Here is a 10,395-nt window from a genome sequence, read left to right on the forward strand (position 1 = left end):
AGGGGCCTACCTTTAAATCCCAAGTATTCAAATAATTATATGAGGGTATCCAAAACTGCCTGCATTGATGCCCATTCATTCATTCCACTGATAATTATTTGATGGCCTCCTACATTCCAAGCCCATCCCAACACACTCTGATGAAAAAACAGCTGGCCTGGCCCTGTGTGTTCTCTGTAGCCTGTTAGGGGGTGCTGCTGTCTTCTCAACCACTCTAATCACCCTGTGGTCAGAAGGAGGTGTTAAATTCATGCCAGCAGGGTGGTGACAAATGCTAGATGGCCAGAGTCACAGGTGCCATCAAGCTACTCAGGCATCACCGTCTTGGCTGTAACAGGGAAGCCAGCCCACGGTCTTCTTGTTGTGGAAGCCCCAAAGCATCAGCGTTTCTTCACACTGAAGGGGAACAATCAGCAAGCCTTTGGATGGACAGCTTGAAAGAGGCAGCTCTATGTGAGAATTGAAGGTCTTATGTTGGCTGCAGACCTTTAGCTAGACACCCCCCCCCCAAGCATGTCTCCCAGTTTCTCCTTAACTCTGCTACTGGGAGCATGTGTAAGTCACTGCAGGCAGGACACTGCAGAGGATGGCTGAATTCTGCTTTGCCAGAATATGCACTGGTCCCAGACTATCGCTTGCAGGAACAAGTTCAGATATAAGGCAAAAGCTCCGAGTGTCCTTGCTCAAGTTGGGCGGGGCTAGCGACTTGGCTCTCCAACAACAAAGTACAAGGCTGGTGGGCCGGCTAGTGAGAGGCTGGGAAGCCGAGCTGTCTTTGCCTCACAGGAGCTGTGCCCTGCGACTCAGCCCCGGTTCTGATGTGGTCATTTCCAGTGTGTGCAAAGTGGGGCCTGACCCATGGCCTGAATGATGCGGTGTAACGATTCAGAGTAACACCAGGCAGTCCTTAGCTCGGGTCGCTGTAACCACTACCACGGACTGAGTGACTTAACCCATGGAGATGCATTTCTCACAGTTCTGGAGGCCAGGAAATAAAGCAGACGACCTAGGCCTCTTCCCTTGACTTGTAAGTGACTACCATCTTGCTCTCTGCTTACCTGAGCACTTCTTTGTGCACTCAAGGAAGAAGAGAGAGCAGTCTGTCCGGGCTGGGTTTGTCTAGCCCACACAGGCCACGACCGTCCAGCAGCCACGGCCAAGGTCAGGTGCAGCCAGGCACAGGGTCTGACTCAGCCAACACCAATTTCCTGGGAGAGCAAATCTGATTGGCCCCCCTGAGTCACGTGCTCCCGCGCGCAGGAGGCTCCCAGCCTCCACCCATCCGAATCAGCTCCCGGGACTGCGCGGCACCGGGAAGAGGTGGGCTGTTGGAAGTGAGGCAGATAGCTCCAGTGTCTGCTGTAGGCAGGTGAGACCCCTTTAGGAGGGAGTGGGAAGAAGCCCGTTGCAGGGGGAGCAGCATGAATGGGTCATGGGACCGAAGTACACACCGCCTGTGAGCGGGCACAATGAGGCGGTGACAAGGGGATTGATGTGGTGGAAGTGAAACCACAGTCAGGCTGGAGACAGGTCATGGGAAACTTCAGGGGCAGTATTTGCATATCCTCTTAAGTGTACAGGGGCCAGAAAAGGGTTTGAAGCAAGGGTGGCCAGGATTAGAGCTTGTATCAGGAGGACTGGCTTAGAAACCCGTGCAGATGCGGGAACTCCAGGAGCAAAGGCAATTAGCATTTACTGAGCACCTACTGGGGCCCAGGCCTCCAGCTCGGTGCTTAAATACAGCGTCCCTGGGTAGGATCTTTATGGCAACTTATTATTAGCCTAGTTCCCTGGTCAGTAAACTGAGACTTGGACCGGGGAACCACTGGCCCCAGAGGAACCTTACCCCTTGTCTGGTCCTCAGGTGATCTTTCCATGTTAGTGCGTGGCAGAAACTGGGAAGACTCAAGATCCTCTAGGTGAGCTGGGACAGGACGAAAACACGTGGTAAGAGAAGGTGGGGTCAGATGGCGCTTGGGTCCAAGATGGCAGCCATGGAGTCCAAGGGACACAGGAGAGCCTGATTCCATGGGGTGGCTGACTTCCCGGAGCCCAGGAGCTTCCCAGGCACAGATAGGACCTCCAGCCTTTTGCCTGTATCTGAGGGGTGGCTGGGCCTTCCTGTGCTGCCCCCAGCCTGCCCCCCTCTGGCCAGACCCCTGCCCCCTCAAAGGGGTTCTCTAGAGTCAGCTGGAGGGTGTGGGGGTGGGTATCTCATGAGTTTTCATCTCCTCATCAGAACCGCATCTTTTCAAGGCCCCGGGAGCTGCCCAATGACTAGAAACTAGGAAGACCGGAGTGAGAAAGTAGGAAGCTGGGTGTCCCAATCCACGATCCTACAGGCTTGAACTAGGGCAAGGAGGATGGGGGAGAGGAAGGGTCAGATGCAGGAGTCATTTTAGTGGAAGAAGTCTGCACACCTGTGACCCACAGAGTCAAGGGCCTTTCACATCCAAGGCCCCACCCTGTAGGCACCATTGCGGCCGTGACGTGAGGAGAGGGAAGGAAGGCAACCTTGGGAGCACGAGTGCAGCCTGAGAGTGTGACCCAGAAGCCAGAACCCCTGGGCTCTGCTGTTGACTTAGCAGTGTGACGTCTGGCAAGCTCCCCAACTACTCTGGGCCTCGGCTTCTCTTCTCTAGAATGGGACCACCAGTGGCACTTAAGTCCCGGCATTATTGTGAGGATTAGACAAATGGAAGGTAGAAATCACGACCTCAGAGTGTGCTCGGTGAGTGTTCCTCATTACCCTCTGAGTTAGCTCCTTCCTCATCCTATCGAGTGACACCCTTTCCTTCCCAGCTCTCATCACTGTCTGACCTGACTACATCTGTGGTTGGTTGGCTCATTTGCTGTCTGCCCTCTTTCGTCCCTGTTGCTGGAAGCTCAGTGTGGGCAAGGAACTTGTTCCATCTTCACTGAATCTCCAGGGCCTAGAAGAGTGCCCGCCTGGCACAGGTCAAGCCGTTGCTTAGCAACAAATGCAGAGGCTGCTAATATCAGAGACCTGAGAGAGGGGCTCGAACAATGTTGACACAAAACACAACACAGGAGGACTTGCTGGGCCGGTTCGCAAAGCTACCGGGCTTCAAAGGAAAGAGAAAGGAAATCAATGGAGAGTTCCAGGAAAGGTTTTGGAGAAGAAGAAGAGAAGAGAAGAAGACCCCTCTCTTAGGAGAGGGGTCTCAATGAGGAGGAGTGTCCCAAGGGATAGAGATGAGGTGGAAGGTGTGGCTGGGTGGGGCGGAATTAGTAAGAGCAGGAGTTTAGCAGGTGTCTACTAGCATCCTCGGGCTGCTCCGTAGGGATTGGCCGAGGCTGAGATTACACAGGCTGGTGGCGACAAGCTTTCGGTGTGCGCTTCAAAGGGTAAAATGTTCTCTGGGTCCTGGGAGGATTGGCAGCAGGTCCCTCCTGCTCGGTGACATCTGGACCTGACCCTTCCCTGGAGCGTGCTTGAGCTGGGAATGATCTGTGGGGCCACACTCGTGGTTGAAAAGATCCCAGTAGCCCTACGTCTGTGTGTGTGCGCACGTGCATGTGTTTTAAGAACGTAGAAGCCAGGTTTTCACTTCTGAATTCTTAGAGAATACGTTCCACCTTTAGGGCAATGGGGCTCCCCAAATGTTATTTAGCATTGGGAAAGACAAGCATGATCCCCAGAACACCCAAGAGCATAGTGCATCCATGTCTGGATAAAACAAAACAAAACACACACACACACAACCACAAAAAGTCACAAATCTGTCTCTTCTGCACATAGTCACCAAAAAAGGACTCGATGTTTTCTGTATAGTAGGCAGAACCAGTTTTTCTAGCCCAGGAGCTGCTGTCTTGTCATTCATGGGGTAGAAAGGATGCCCTTTTCATCAGTGTGTTTAGTACCAAACAAGCAGTGAAAGTTAAAATAATTACCTAGGAACAATTGTCTATGTTTCTGTCATCTAATTAGGTAATCTGCCCAGGTGTTTAGCACCAAGGCCTCTGTGCTTTAATTGGAAAAAGTCAAGGACAGAAACTAATTAGCTGCATTAATCCAAACCAGAAGTCTAATGATATTAACCACAAATCACCACTGCAATCAGGAACCTTTCTTCTAAAACATTTTCAAAGTGGGGGAGGAGGAGGCGAAAACAGAGTAGTTTTGAGCTTTAGAATACTGACTTCTAACCACCAATTCCCAGCAACCTTGATCCGCTCTCTCAAACGGAAAAAATCATGATTGACAAGGCAATGGAGAATTATAAGTGCATAAAGACCTCATCCACACCCTTATTTCAGGCAAGAAAGAAAGAAATACCATTGTAGATTCGATAGGCTCAACTTCTGTTCCTACGTTGACCCCCTCTTCCCTTCTGGAATCCTCCCCAAGTTAGAGAGAAGGATCCACGTGCGCCTGATACTTTTGGGGGGTAGATCGATTTTTATGTTCTTGAAACTCTACCAATAGTTCCCTTTCCTTCATTACTGTTTTCATTTCAGTGTGAGAAAAATAATCAAATTCCACAAGAAAAATCCCTCATTCCAAGATGGCGAGTGGACTACTGAGTCTCTAGAAAGAACCACAAGGGTTGTTTTTATTATGGGCTTTTCCTACTTGCATCTTGGTCTCTTTTCTAGAATTTTTCATTTTCTGCTGCATTTTTTAAGGAGAATTGCTGGTTTGAAAACGCAGGGGAAAACAGAGCACACAGTCCTGATCTGTTTTGTTTTTAAAAGCTAAAGTAAAATGATCTTGGAATAATTTTAGATTCCTAGCACTATGACGTTTTAAGTGATTAATTAGATCAAAACCCCAAATTGGATGAAAACCTCAATACGGGAGCAGGCTGAAGACCAAAAAACCCTCCTCCAAGGACTTGGAAATTCAAACACCATCTTTGTCTTAACAGAGGGTGTTTTTCTGTCCCCTCTTCACTCCGTTGATGACTTGAGTTTTATCAGGATTGCTAGCCAGATCCCTTAAGGTTAGTGCCAACGAATTCAAACTTGGGCACCACCAGGAGAAAGAACTTCAGTTGCCGTGCTGAGGACCATTTCTCCCCCGTTACTCTGCTTCTCATGCCCCACTTCATTTCCACTACACCTCCTCAAAGCAACCCGCTGTAGACAAAAATTCTTTCATGATAAACTAACTTTTCCAAGAGTAAAATCTAGGAGTTTGCATAATTCAATGTCAGCCTTTTAGAAATTAAAAAGGAAGAAAGAAAGAAAGGTTTTCACCATCTTTCCCTACAGAATGTAAACTGACTCTGTTTCGTGAAAACATCCCTGTGTACCAAGCATTGGCCCTCTAGAGGTTGCGGCTTAGAAACCGGGGTGTAAATAAAACGTGTGCATAAGGTAATGCTCCCGGCAGCTGCTTTGGGAGATGCTCCCGGCTTGTTTATTTATTTGGTTTTTTCGGCCTCTCTTTGTTTGACACGTGCTAGGTTTCTCCTGAGCTGTGCTTGCAAACACAGCTCACGTCGAAGGGTTAAAATAATGTGGTCATTATGGGACTATTCCCGAGGACCAGGCAGAAGACATCCACAGCCGACTTGTGGCAGCTGTTAGAGGCCCAATTGCCATCCACCAGGGAATTTGCTTATTTCTATATCACAGTCTCCCACCTTGATAAAAAAGAAAACACACACACACACACACACACCCATTTCATTTGGATTGTGTACTAAGAATAATTGCCACCAATATTGATTGGTCCTCGGGGACCCGGCTGAATTTAAAAACGGCAGGCTGAAATCCCAGCTGATGTGGCCTCGCGGAGACTGCTGCTTATTTGTGACATGTTCCTATGTTTAAACTTATCTGTGAAGACTGTGAAATTAACATCCTCATGTCGCCAGCAATATGGTGCCACGCCCGGCTGAAACACACACCTATTTGGGTTCTGTTGTTAACACTGGCTTCTGTGCACGGGCACCCCACTGCAGAGTTTTCTAATGATGCAGCCCAAGTCCGTTTATTGCCTATGTATTTTCAGGATTTGGGCAAATGTGTGAGGTTTTTCATTTTCTTCTGCCACACAGTTTTTTTCCCGCCGGTCTTTAACCTAGAAGGTCTCTGGCGGTGGCCTCTGGCGTGGGTGTACATGCTCGGCTCTTGCATTAGCTTCTCCTTCATCATGCACGCCTTTAACGCAGAAGGGTAGAAGCGAGACGTTTCCTGACAAGTGCCTTCGTCTGGGAAAAACAGAGAAGAAAATGTGCTAGGCTCTTAACCACTAAATCCATGTGATTACCGTTGCAAGGTGCAGAACAGGACAAGGATGGAACTTTCACCTGTTTCTGCAATTAATCACAGCTAAGAAAGAACTCCTACTCATTCTTTCTTAAATCATGCAGAGATGTGCTCTTAACCCACACAAAACATCTAAGTGGCTGTAAGCCTGGAAATTTCAGGACACAGATAAAAGCTGCAGAGAACTATGGCACTCTGCTGCTTGCCCAGCGGCTCTCTGTTTCCTGTGTTGTTATTATTATTTCCTGTGTTATTATCAGTTGTTGCTCATCTCATCTTTCTTCCTCTCTCTTCAGGGTCCTCCCTTTGCCATCTCGTATGCAAATTAAATAATCTGAGCAATACCACTTTTTAAAAACACATGCATACAGAGAAAAACTGGAAAGATGTACACCGAAATTCCCAGAGGGCCTCTCTGCCTACTAGGATTACCTGTGATTTTAATTGTTTTCTTTTTGCTTGTCTCTGTGTCTTCAATTTCCTACAATGTATATGTATCATGATTGCAATAAAGAAACAATTGTTTTAAAAAATGCAACTGGGACAAGTAGCATGACTTCTGTAGTTCATGTGCAAATTCCATGTAATTTCACTTTACCTTATTTAATGTGACAAGTATATTTATAAGCAAAATACTTAATATTGTCATCAATCTTCCTACTGACGTTGTACGTGTTAAAATTTGCTTTCGTGTTACATTTTTTCAGATTCACCCCGATATAGCCCAATGAGTAATTAAAATGGAACTATCCTTTCTTCTTTTTATGTATTTACTGGTTGACTGCTCTGTTGGTTGGTTTCATTTGATCTTTGGTGGTAGGTTTTCCTGTTTTTCACTTTTATTGAGCATTTCCCTTTATCGTGATCTTGAAATTTCTAACAAAGGTCCCGATTGCACAAATCCAAGTCATAACTAATGAGTTGGAAAGCCCATAGAATGTGAAAAATACAAATGCAAGACACACACACACACACACACACACACAGTAGGCATGATTTATTTCATGAACCCAAATTTTGAAAATTTTTTTTAAAATTACAAACTGAGCAAGCTCCTAGTGCACTAGAGAACAGCAGAGAAGTCTCCGTTCACTTATTCTCCCCTAGAGCCACGAATTAATGTGAACAGCAACTAAATTTCTTTTCACACAGGCCATCTCACTTTTTTATCGAAAATAGAGCGTAAGAAACCAAGATAAAGTGTATTCCTTTATTTTTTTTAAGATTCATTTATTTATTTTAGAGAAAGAGTGTGCGGTGAGAGGAGCAGAGGGAGAAAGAAAATCCTTTTGTTTTATTAAGAAGATTTTATTTATTTATTTGAGAGAGAGAGAGAGAGCACGAGTCGGGGGCAGGGGTGGAGGAAGAGGATCTTAAGCAGATGCCCCGGCGAGCACGGAGCCCAATGCAGGACTCGATCCTGGGACCCTGAGATCACGACCTGAGCTGAAATCGAGTTAGACGCTTAACCGACCGTGCCACCCAGGTGCCCCAAAAGAGTGTATTCCTAATTACTTGGGGGAAAACCCGGCTAGCTTCAGGGGTACTTTAGAATCAACTCATTTAAAACCGTTTTGAAGTGGAGCTCGCCGTGTTGCTGTTACTTGTACAAAATATTTCTACAGAGCTTGACCTCGGGCAGTTTGGCCCATTCCAGCCCCATCCAAGAACTGTCCCATTTGCAGTTCCGGGACCCACAGACTCACGGCGACAGGCTGGCTTGTGTCCCTGCTGCCTGCCACCCGCTGCCACCCTGGGAGGTCCCAAGCCAGGAGGGAGCAAGGAAGCTCTGTTCCTAAACTCAGCTGCAAGGGCGCCTCTCTCTCCTTGGTGGGGCTTGCTTTCCTGAAATGCAGCGGAAACTTGGCTTTGTTGGGTGTTATTGATTATTTTAACTCTTAACGGCAGGTGTCTGGAAGTACCAGAGGGAAGACAGCAAAGTGGCCCCTCAGGTTGTCTCAGCTCAGTCTGGTGGTCTCTTTACCGTCATCATACCCTAATTAGAAAACACAAAACCTTCAAGTTCTAGAACCTTCCCTTCCTGCCTGGGCTTTGCAAGAGGTCAATTACCAAAAAGCGATGTAACCCGGGCGTTAAGTCAGCAGCCCCATCCTTGCCAGCTGGTGTGGTTTTGTAAAAATAAATAAAGCAGAGGAGGATGAAGACAAGAAGGATTTCCCCTTATTTAAATTTGGAAGGTTAACGGCTTGACGCCAAGCACAGACCCACAGATGTTACGCCAGAGACTCTTCTGGGAAGAGGCGGGAGGAGCTGCTCATCCCACATCAAAAACAGCACTTGGAAAACTGCAAACACTGCCTTGGGTTGACGTTGCCTGAGAAATAAATGATGGGCTTCTCCCAGACAGATTAGACCGACCGAGGGACGAGCAGCTTTTCTTCCCCCAGAGGTAGATGTGTGATACACTCACAGTGCAACGTACACCTAGAGATGTGAGGTTGTTTACTTGAAAATGATTTCTTAAGGAGTATTTAGCTCAGGAAATTCTAACCTGACAACTCCATCCAGACGCCATCTGAGGGGATAACGCAAGAAGTCCCCAGACAGCCATTGTGTCCCGGTGCCCCTGCCCAGGGCCCAGGGGGCCAGGCGAAGGTCGATGGAGAAGGGAAGTGGTTACTGGGCAGAGAAAGCCGCTCCTCCAGCCGCGGCCTGTCTGGTCACACAGAGACTCCCCAGACAGACTCCAGAACACCCAGTTAAAGTGGAACGTCAGATAAATGGTGTAAGTTTTTAGTTGTAAAAATGTCCCGAATATTAAAATATTACACTCTACATTAGTACGTGCCCTGCATTCTAGCCCGTCTTCTAAATCAGACCTATTCCAATATGACACATAAGTCTATTCTACCAAAATCTTATTTATTATGGTCTGAAAGGCAACATCAAATTCAAATGGAAAAATAGAGGGTGTCCTGTATTTTTATTTGCTAAATCTGGAAACCGTGGCACATGGCGATTTGCGGGGGGCGGGGGGTGCTTCAAGCCCTCTCTGTGGCCCCTCCCTGCTCAGAGCCCCCGACCACCACCGGAGACCCCTTCCTAACCATCTGCAGACCACTGTCTCCTTTCCCACGCTCTGCTCCCTCACCCTGCTGCCTCCTTCCTGCAGCTTATCACTAAAGGACATACCACATATTCTAGACAAGAAGGTTTATGTTCGGCCTACCCCATAAGCTCCAAAAGGCCAAGACTTTCATCTTTACTCTCAAACCTTAGACGAGTGTCAGCCACACCGCGGCCTCAGTAAACATCTGCGGCTCTGCATGACTAATGAGGACCCCGGGGGGGAGGGGGGGGGACAGAACTCTGGCTTGAGAGGAGGGGCTGAACGAGGCACTTGGGTGGCTCAGTCGGTTAAGAGTCTGCCTTCTAGCTCAGATCACGGTCCCAGGGTCCGGGGATCAAGTCCCACTTCGGGCTCCCTGCTCAACAGAGAAACTGCTTCTCCCTCTGCTGCTTCCCCTGCTCATGCTCACTCTCAAATAAATAGATAAAATCTTCAAAAAACAAAATGTGTTAGGTGAACAGGAACTTCAACAGAAAGTGAGCACAAGCTCTTTTTCTTTTTTTTTTTTTCCCCTTAGTAATTGGTTATTTTTCTTTTGGGCTTCTGGCTCAGCAGGAGGTCCAAGCAACCTCTCCCTCCCACTCACACTCTCTCTTGCTGTATTTCTTTCAAATAAATAAAATCTGAAAACAAACAAACAAACAAAAACCCCACAATTTAAATCTGGCCTGTGGTTAGGAGTAACAGGCATTCAATATTCAATGACAGTTTAAATCTCTGGAAATATCACCAATTAAGTACCCATGATTGATTTGATTTGGTTCTTAACGTAATTACTCTCTTAGTGCCCTGGAGGACCAGGACACGCCCAGCGGAGTGAAAAGAGCAGAAGTTTATAATGTGGGAGACCCCTGTTTAGCCTCACCTCCGTGGCTTGGCTTGAGGAAAGAGTTGGATTTTTAAAAAAAAAAATCTCTAGGTCTCCATTTCTTTGCCTAGAAAGTGAGAGAAATAAATCAAATTACTTTGAAGATTCTCTCCAAGGCTGCCACCAGTCACACTCCCTTTAAAATGAGGTGTCGGCCACCGACCCAGAGCCCTTCTTCGTTGAGAAACAGCGCCAC

General features: G+C 47.4%; 1 long non-coding RNA gene across 2 annotated transcripts; it reads left to right on the forward strand.

Annotated features, from left to right (window-relative positions):
* Positions 1–1,249: 1,249 nt before the first annotated feature.
* On the forward strand, positions 1,250–6,981 carry LOC116596765. Of its 2 annotated transcripts, XR_004288305.1 has the most exons (4): positions 1,250–1,369; positions 1,865–1,947; positions 2,643–2,731; positions 6,537–6,981. It is a non-coding gene; the product is annotated as an uncharacterized LOC116596765 (long non-coding RNA). The 2 variants fall into 2 exon arrangements; XR_004288304.1 differs by lacking the exon at positions 2,643–2,731.
* The last annotated feature ends 3,414 nt before the right edge of the window (positions 6,982–10,395 follow it).

This window comes from Mustela erminea, chromosome 1, assembly GCF_009829155.1.
Source record: "Mustela erminea isolate mMusErm1 chromosome 1, mMusErm1.Pri, whole genome shotgun sequence".
NCBI classification, from domain to species: Eukaryota; Metazoa; Chordata; class Mammalia; order Carnivora; family Mustelidae; genus Mustela; species Mustela erminea.